At 42.3% G+C, this 7479-nt stretch overlaps 2 non-coding genes across 2 annotated transcripts; one reads left to right on the top strand and one right to left on the bottom strand.

Moving 5' to 3' along the window:
• Positions 1-2829: 2829 nt before the first annotated feature.
• On the bottom strand, positions 2830-2901 carry Trnam-cau (transfer RNA methionine (anticodon CAU)). Its single transcript has one exon. It is a non-coding gene; the product is annotated as a tRNA-Met (tRNA).
• A 231-nt stretch (positions 2902-3132) lies between these two features.
• On the top strand, positions 3133-3204 carry Trnam-cau (transfer RNA methionine (anticodon CAU)). The gene has a single exon. It is a non-coding gene; the product is annotated as a tRNA-Met (tRNA).
• The last annotated feature ends 4275 nt before the right edge of the window (positions 3205-7479 follow it).

Genomic DNA, 7479 nt, shown 5'->3' with positions numbered 1-7479 from the left:
TGTTTGGCATGCCAGGCACCTGCGCTCATCGTACCTTGCATTTTGATTTCGGGAAAAATGGGGGCTGTAACGAGTGCCGGTCTACGTCGTTCGCATAGCGATTTGCGCGGAGCCGTTCGTGCACGTCGCGTTTTCGAAACTGTAACTTTCTACCGATTTCGCGAACGTTTACGCGACGAATCCACCGGTCTGCCGCGAAAAGTTACGTTAAATCGGATGAGAGGAGGTCAGCGAAAGTAATCATCTCAACTTCCGCGGCGATCGCTTATTCCTATTCTTGTCGCGTTGCCCGACGAAAGCGATACCGTAAACACATTCTTCGCATCTCGAAATCTGCTTATTCACGAAGCGCGACGGTCGCAGGGACGCGGACGACCTTTCCGCTTCTTTGCTAAAGAAAAAAAAGAAAAAAAAAAGAGCTCGTCGCGCGAAGAAATTGCCGAAAAATGACTCGACGCGCGTGGCGCCGCTTCGCCGTCCTCGCGATCTTTGTGCGCGTCTCGCGGAACGTTCACCGCGTCGCGCATCGATCACGGCGGCGAGATCTCCAGCTGGCGACTCAAATTGCGCAAAAACGAGGGTATTGTGCGAGAAGCAATGATCGCGCACTGTCGTTTACGAGCGCAATGCCGTAATGACGGCGTCGGTGCGCGCGTTCCCTCGCCTACTAATCCAAATCTCGAGGCGCGACATTCTCGGATGAGTTCCACCTGCGAAGACGTATGCGCACGGTGGATTAGTCACGCGGCCTCCGCGAGCGCGAGTCGAAATAGAACGCTTAGTCAGACGTCATCAAGAACCGCGTCGAGGGGAGTCACCGGCCCGCCGTGGTCGCAGCCGTCGTACTTTGTTACTCTTTATATGCCTGTTCAGATCTCGCGACGATCTACAGCGGTGATCCGCACGGATCTTATCGCGAAAAAAGAAATCTTACGCTTATTAAACTGCAAGCTGTAAACTGCAATTTCCTTCGAAAATGAGTTTAATGAGTCTTTTTCTTTATTCTTTTTTTTTTTTTTTTTTGGAAAAAATAAAATAAAATAAAATAAACGTGATTGCGCACACGGAATAAAATGATTATAAATTGCAAGGGTACGAGCTTCACAGTTAGTATTAACGACGGTACCGTATGGTATCGAGCGGCAGCCGCATGCCACGACGGCCGACGTGTGTGTTAAGAGCTAGTTTCAGATCCCAGATCATCTTAAATGGGAAGCGCACCTGGATCGCTCGGGCTGTTTATTTGTACTCGCAAAGCGGCCCCGATCGTGCAACGTCGATCTGCTCAATGCCCGCTTCAAGCTTCGACCAGCTTCGTAATATCCTATTGCCACAGAGACCTTCGATACGAATTCGCGCAATTCAAGTTCGAGGAATTAAAGTATCAATTAGACGACGTACGAAACTGACGCGATGACGTTAAAATGTTTAATCCGTAATTACCGCTAATTAATAACGAAATGAAAACACGTAATGATGACATATACGTATTATGCAGTTAGCTTCCCCGTTGTTAATCACCGGGTGTTTCTGGTCGACACTTGAATGCCACCTCTCGATTGAATATTCGAATCGGACGTAATCGACGAGTCCTTGAATAGCACGTGGGCGGATGGATTATTGACGACAGAGATTTCTCGCGGTAACGTGAACCTCCGGGTGTATATGCTTGTTCGCTCGCACGTGTTAGGCGCACCTTTACGAGCCACTGTTGCTCGTTCAATCGCGTTGATATCCCGCCTCGTAGAACTAGATGCGACGAGCGAGTGCCATGAATTCGCGCGCCTTGTAAGCCAGGCGCTATTGTTACGGCGATGATTGCGCGCGTCCGCTCGCGTGATGCCGGCCATTCGCTTTCTCTTTATTTTGCCTTCTTTTTTTTTTTTTTTTTTTTATTTCTATTTACGTATGATTTATGCGACATCGCGCCGTGTTGCGCGACGTGAAAAATGTCTCGCACATCCGCACGTGCACGTAGGAGCATCGACACCGCAATCAGGTCTGCCATAAAATCGGCACGGTCCCGCGAAACGCGCGAATAAAGTGCGCAAATGTCAACCGAAGCTGGTATCAACTCAAATTGATTTGCCATTACTTAACCAGATTGCAGCCGGTTAATCGGCAATTAACGGAGAAAGTACAGCCAAGAAATTCGTTTACGTGGGTAATCGAAGCGAGCAGAAAATGCCAGTTACGTGAGCGCCGAACCGACTGGTTTCATCAACGTTGGTTAACTTTAATTGTAACTTGCTCCTTGCCTACCGCTAATTCTAGTTCTAAGACAGAGCGAAGATTCAGGTAAAATTATGTTTACAGTTAAGCAACGTTGATATGCCAAGAAAGGGAGGGGAATAGGTAGGACGACATCGATCGCGACACCCACCGAATTTATGTCCGTGAACTCCGGTGAACTCCTGAACTCTCAACGTCTCAACTCCTCCGAGCGACAATGACGAAAGAATGGCATCCACGGCCGTTTGCGCTTCGATGTCGCGCACACACGTGCACACGATCGTTAACGGGGTTACGGGACTTTAGGACATAGCTATCGTTCTCTTTCGAATTTTAGAGTCGGCAGCTGTGGGCATTGGTCGACGAAAAATATCTACGTGTCAGATGAACACGTATTACCTTTAAATATTATAAAATGATAGAAAGAAATAATTTTAAAAATTCTATTCACGTGACGATACACCTTTAGGGTTTCCCAAGATTAAGTCTTGCATCAATCCCTGCGTTTACGATGCTATTTATATTTATCAATTTCTTAGTTTAGATTTTGAAATTTTTTTCGTGTCTTGAAAGAAAAAAAAAAAAAAAAAAAAGACCTAGCAGAGCGTGGTTTCGATCCACGGACCTCTGGGTTATGGGCCCAGCACGCTTCCACTGCGCCACTCTGCTTCTTGAGTGGTGCCTCCCGAAGGGTGGAATGTAAGGGTAGTTTCAGCTAGCTGCAACTAATCGATTTGTGAAAGAAAATTAATTCCTTTTTTTAACAGTTGCAACGTTTGATACGTTAATGTTGTTTATAATTAAAAATGTTGGAAATAAATTATTCTGTATTTTTATTTCCCAGTAGATTCCTACAAATATGTTCGTATAAATTCTTTTCTGAGAGAGTCTAGTATAACAAGCAGAGTGGCGCAGTGGAAGCGTGCTGGGCCCATAACCCAGAGGTCCGTGGATCGAAACCACGCTCTGCTAGAATTTTTTTTTTTATTCGTTAAATAAATTTTTGTAAGAAAATTTAATGCATTATTAAAAAGGAAAACAATTTTTTTTTTTTTTAATTTTAACTAATTTCTTTTTTTTTTGTTTTACGTCTCACAGTTTTACAAAAATAATCTTTAAATCTTTTTTTTTATTATAAATTAATTCTTATAAAATAATTCTTTTAATATAACATACTTATTAATTTACACGAAAAAAGTTTAAACTTTGAAAAGAAAACAAAAAGAAACTGATATGCACCGTATCGATATTTAACGTTTCGTTAAAACGTGACATTAATATTTCGACGAACTATATCGTGTTATTTATACGATAAAAAAAATACTTAAAACCCAAACATTGCGAAAGATGATTGAAAGACGCTTAAAGGAATGTCCGAGGGACATTCAAAAGAATGGAATTCTTTTCAGATATTTACTTTGCGAAGTGCGCTGTTCTCGTCATACTTTATTTGCGCTTGTTTTTATTCCATCTAGTGGGATGAGTATTTTATGCAGATTCCAAAGCTTTCAGGTGTATTTTTCTTAATTTTGAAAATGTTTGATTTGTCCTTCCTGATTATTAAAAAAATCAAAGGCAAATGAAATTTATTTAGCACAAGAATAATCAAGTTATAATTAATCTTGCTAATTATTTTATTTCTTATAAAACTGTGAATTAAAAAAATGTCTTAACGTTAATATATATTTTGTATTTAAAAGTTAAGAAATTAATTTTTGTTATTGGAAAGTATTTCGTCGAATTTTCTTCGCAGGTAGTGACCCCATATTACTTAAAAAAAGAAAAAAAAAATCTGTAACAAAGTAGACACGTAACAAAGTAGAAAGTAGACGACTTTTGACGTGCATTGTGTATGTTCTTTACCGGCAATCATCCGCTATTTACTTGGGTCGTTTGTTGAAAGCTATACTCCCGCACGTGTTTCGCGGTTAGTAACGGCGACTTACGATACATCCGGAATGTGTGGTCGAGGACATTGTATTGCCGAGAAGGCTACTCACAGGCTTATTAACATTCCACCGGGCCGACATATCGGCAATTTTGTCGTTGCACGATCTTTCCGGCACGTTTATCGTGCGATCCAACTCCGCAAGTTGACGTCTTCTTGCGTGATTTCGGATAATTTTTCGGAAGGCGTTTTAAAAAGATTACATACGAAAGCGTACTGAAAATTGCAGTAATAAATTTTAATATCTTATTACGTGTCATTCTGCATTCCAGCGCACAGCGCTAAACCTTTTATTTGATTTCTTGATCGAATAGATACGTGATCTTTAGGTAAGGGATATATTATATTTAGAATCTTAGGCAGTCATATCTAAGCACGATGTATGAATCAGGGCCTTTAGAAGATCCTTATCTGATCTGTTGTTCCATGCTTATCAATGCGTAAAGTGCAAAATGCGGTCTCTGTATCGGTAAGATAACAGCGGCGGTTGACGTAAGAGTTGAAAATCGAGTGTGCAGAGATTATCACGCGAGAAGGTAGTACAAACTAAAACTAATTTCCTGTCGCGGGATCGTGACGTGTCGCCAACTTGTGGCGACCGTTATGTAAACTTTTCAGAGAGTTACATAAGAACATAACGCTGCATGTTTTTTATTTGTTTATTTTTTTTTTTTTCCTAAGCTTACCCCGCATAACTTTGATCGATCCGGCCGAACGTACGGCATTTCGACTTAAGCAAGCAGATAGATGCGTGCCATAATCGTCTGCACGGTTGATTACGTAAAGGTGGCAAGTAAAACGTTTTTCGTGCGCGTTATTTATCTTACGACCATTTGAAATGGCGTGCAAGAAAGCGGAATCGAGTTTTATCGTCGCGCGATATGATTATCGAGCGTATTGATTTATTTATTAAATTATTGCTGCAACTGCTATTCGAACACTTGTTAAAGGTCGAAAGCGAAATATATAATGCAATTAATAATTAATTAAGATATAACCTTTTATTTTGCCGTCTAGATATTATTTTAGATGATAATTTAAGAGTCAGGCTAATAAATTATAATAAACTACAGTGGGACCTAGTTACTTTTTGCAAAGAGATTAATATGCAGGTAGGAGGCAAAAATAAACAAACATTCGAGTTTGATCGGTAACCGAAGACGCACCGCAGCCTCCGAGTTTCTGCGACAAGATTGCCTGCGAGTGACCAACGTCGTTCGTTCGTGATGATTTATTTTCCACAGTCCATCGATCGGAATTTATTTCATACGCGGAAGAACGGATTCCGATTGCGATATCGAACCGTTATAGATACATTTTAATAGCGGTTAGTATATGTGGTTTAACAGCGAAAAATATTTCTCGTATCTCCGATTCTACTACTAGCTTATATTACGTGTATTAACTGGTTACATATGCCAGTCATTTACACGACATTTATATGACAAAAATACAAATATGTGCAATTCTAATAATAAAAATATAACGAATGCAATCGAAAAAAGAAAAAAAAGCTAGGTACATCCCATGACGATGAAGAAGCAAGAATTTTAAATGAGCGTTGATAAAATCCCGAGCGATATAACGTAACATTATCACGCTAATTACGAGTCCTTTGCTGACAATGAGACGAACCACGCAAAGCCTGGCGAATTAGCCGATAAAGTGGGCAGCATGCGTAATGATCGCCGGCACATAAATTTAGCAAGGAGACGAGGCGAGAGACGAAATGCCGGGCGAATAATCCAAACGTGATGAATGCTGGTCAGCTTTACTTTGGAACGGGTCCACGCGAGCGCGAGCTCGGCGCTCCGGCACCGCAGATCTCGCGGATCTACGGAGGCCTCGTAGCCGACACGCAACGTCAAGCTCGCGGACGAAATTCTCTAACGCTTTTCGACGTTTGACATATTCGCCCACGCGCACCTGCTGACTCTCCCTCAAATCTCTGGACCGCGTGCCTCGTTTTCGCTTCGTTGAGCGGCATCCGCCCTGCTCGTTTTTAATTCTTCTTCAGGCTCGCGTTGATAAATGTGCATTTGCCTTATTTAAGACGTCGCAGCACGCGGACTTTTAAATAGCGTTTGACGTACGTAATCATATATTATTATTGAATTTAATATCCGCGTCGCTTCGCGATTTAAGATAATTTCATCGTCGACGTACTTAAAACCTGTGTAGCTGCGTTCGGATTTTTTATAATATTTTCCGGTACTCTTTATCGCGAGGCGACTATTATTCAGAAATTTGTACCCGCCAGGGCGGAACAATCGTGCTCGATAGGTAGGTGATAATTTCGATCGAACGTGTTTGACGCACACGTGTCCCTCGGGGCAGACAGGTATACTTGACATTTTTCGCGATGCCGGGCGTTCGGCTAATAAAATTATACCTTCGTGGCGTAGGATCTACGCACAAAGAGGCTTTGAACGCCATCAACCGATCGTCTGTGCGCAAATGCACCCCTAAGTATTTATAGCACGTGACGTGTGTATCTGACCGCGACGGAAGGATTTATCGCGCTGCCGAAAGCAGCGTCAACTATTTCGCGAGATAAACAGGCTCGTTGTTTCCGTCCCGATCTTTTACAGGGAAAATATAAGCCCCCAGAAGCTGAACGGGAAGGGGAAAACCGCGGTGCGGGTCCGCCGGAATTATTAGCTTGTCAAGAAATTAATGTTACTCTGAGAAATCGCCACGCATCGCTTTCACTTACGCGCCGTACAGCGCGCCGACTCTGGAATGCCGAGGATGAATAATTCCTGTAATTTTCCGCGAGTTCATTGTGATGCTAAAAGTAGGTGTTGCACCTGACAGCAGATCGGCCGTTCTCCCATTTTCGTGACACAAGAACTACGCGTTTCACCACTCGATCCGACGGCGTTTATCAATTGCTAAATTGATACCGTGGTACGCTCCACCGCGAGTGTAATTGGATTCCGCATCGTTCAGATTTTACGCTAGTTCTGCCAAAGATAATTCTCATATTCTGAAAAGTCTGCAGGGCCTATTAATTCTTCTTGAATTTTAATTTCGAGGCGGAAGAAAAAGTTAACTCGAAAGTAACTTGAGCTGAATCGGATGTAATTGAGCTGGGGTTTCAATATCAATACGCTCCTTTTGGAAATAATCTTAATCCCACGAGGATATAATTTTCATTGCCATTTCGCTGACAACTATCGTATCTAATGCGCTTCGAAACGTCGCACAGCGACGCGGAGGACAGACAAAAGAGATTTATCCGAGATGACGAAGCGATAAAGAAACAGCTATATTTAACCAAATATTTTTGGAGAAAC

The sequence above is a fragment of the Cardiocondyla obscurior genome, linkage group LG05 (assembly GCF_019399895.1).
Source record: "Cardiocondyla obscurior isolate alpha-2009 linkage group LG05, Cobs3.1, whole genome shotgun sequence".
NCBI lineage: Eukaryota > Metazoa > Arthropoda > Insecta > Hymenoptera > Formicidae > Cardiocondyla > Cardiocondyla obscurior.
Note: the sequence above shows the minus strand (reverse complement) of the source record. Positions and strands in the feature narration are given on the sequence as shown.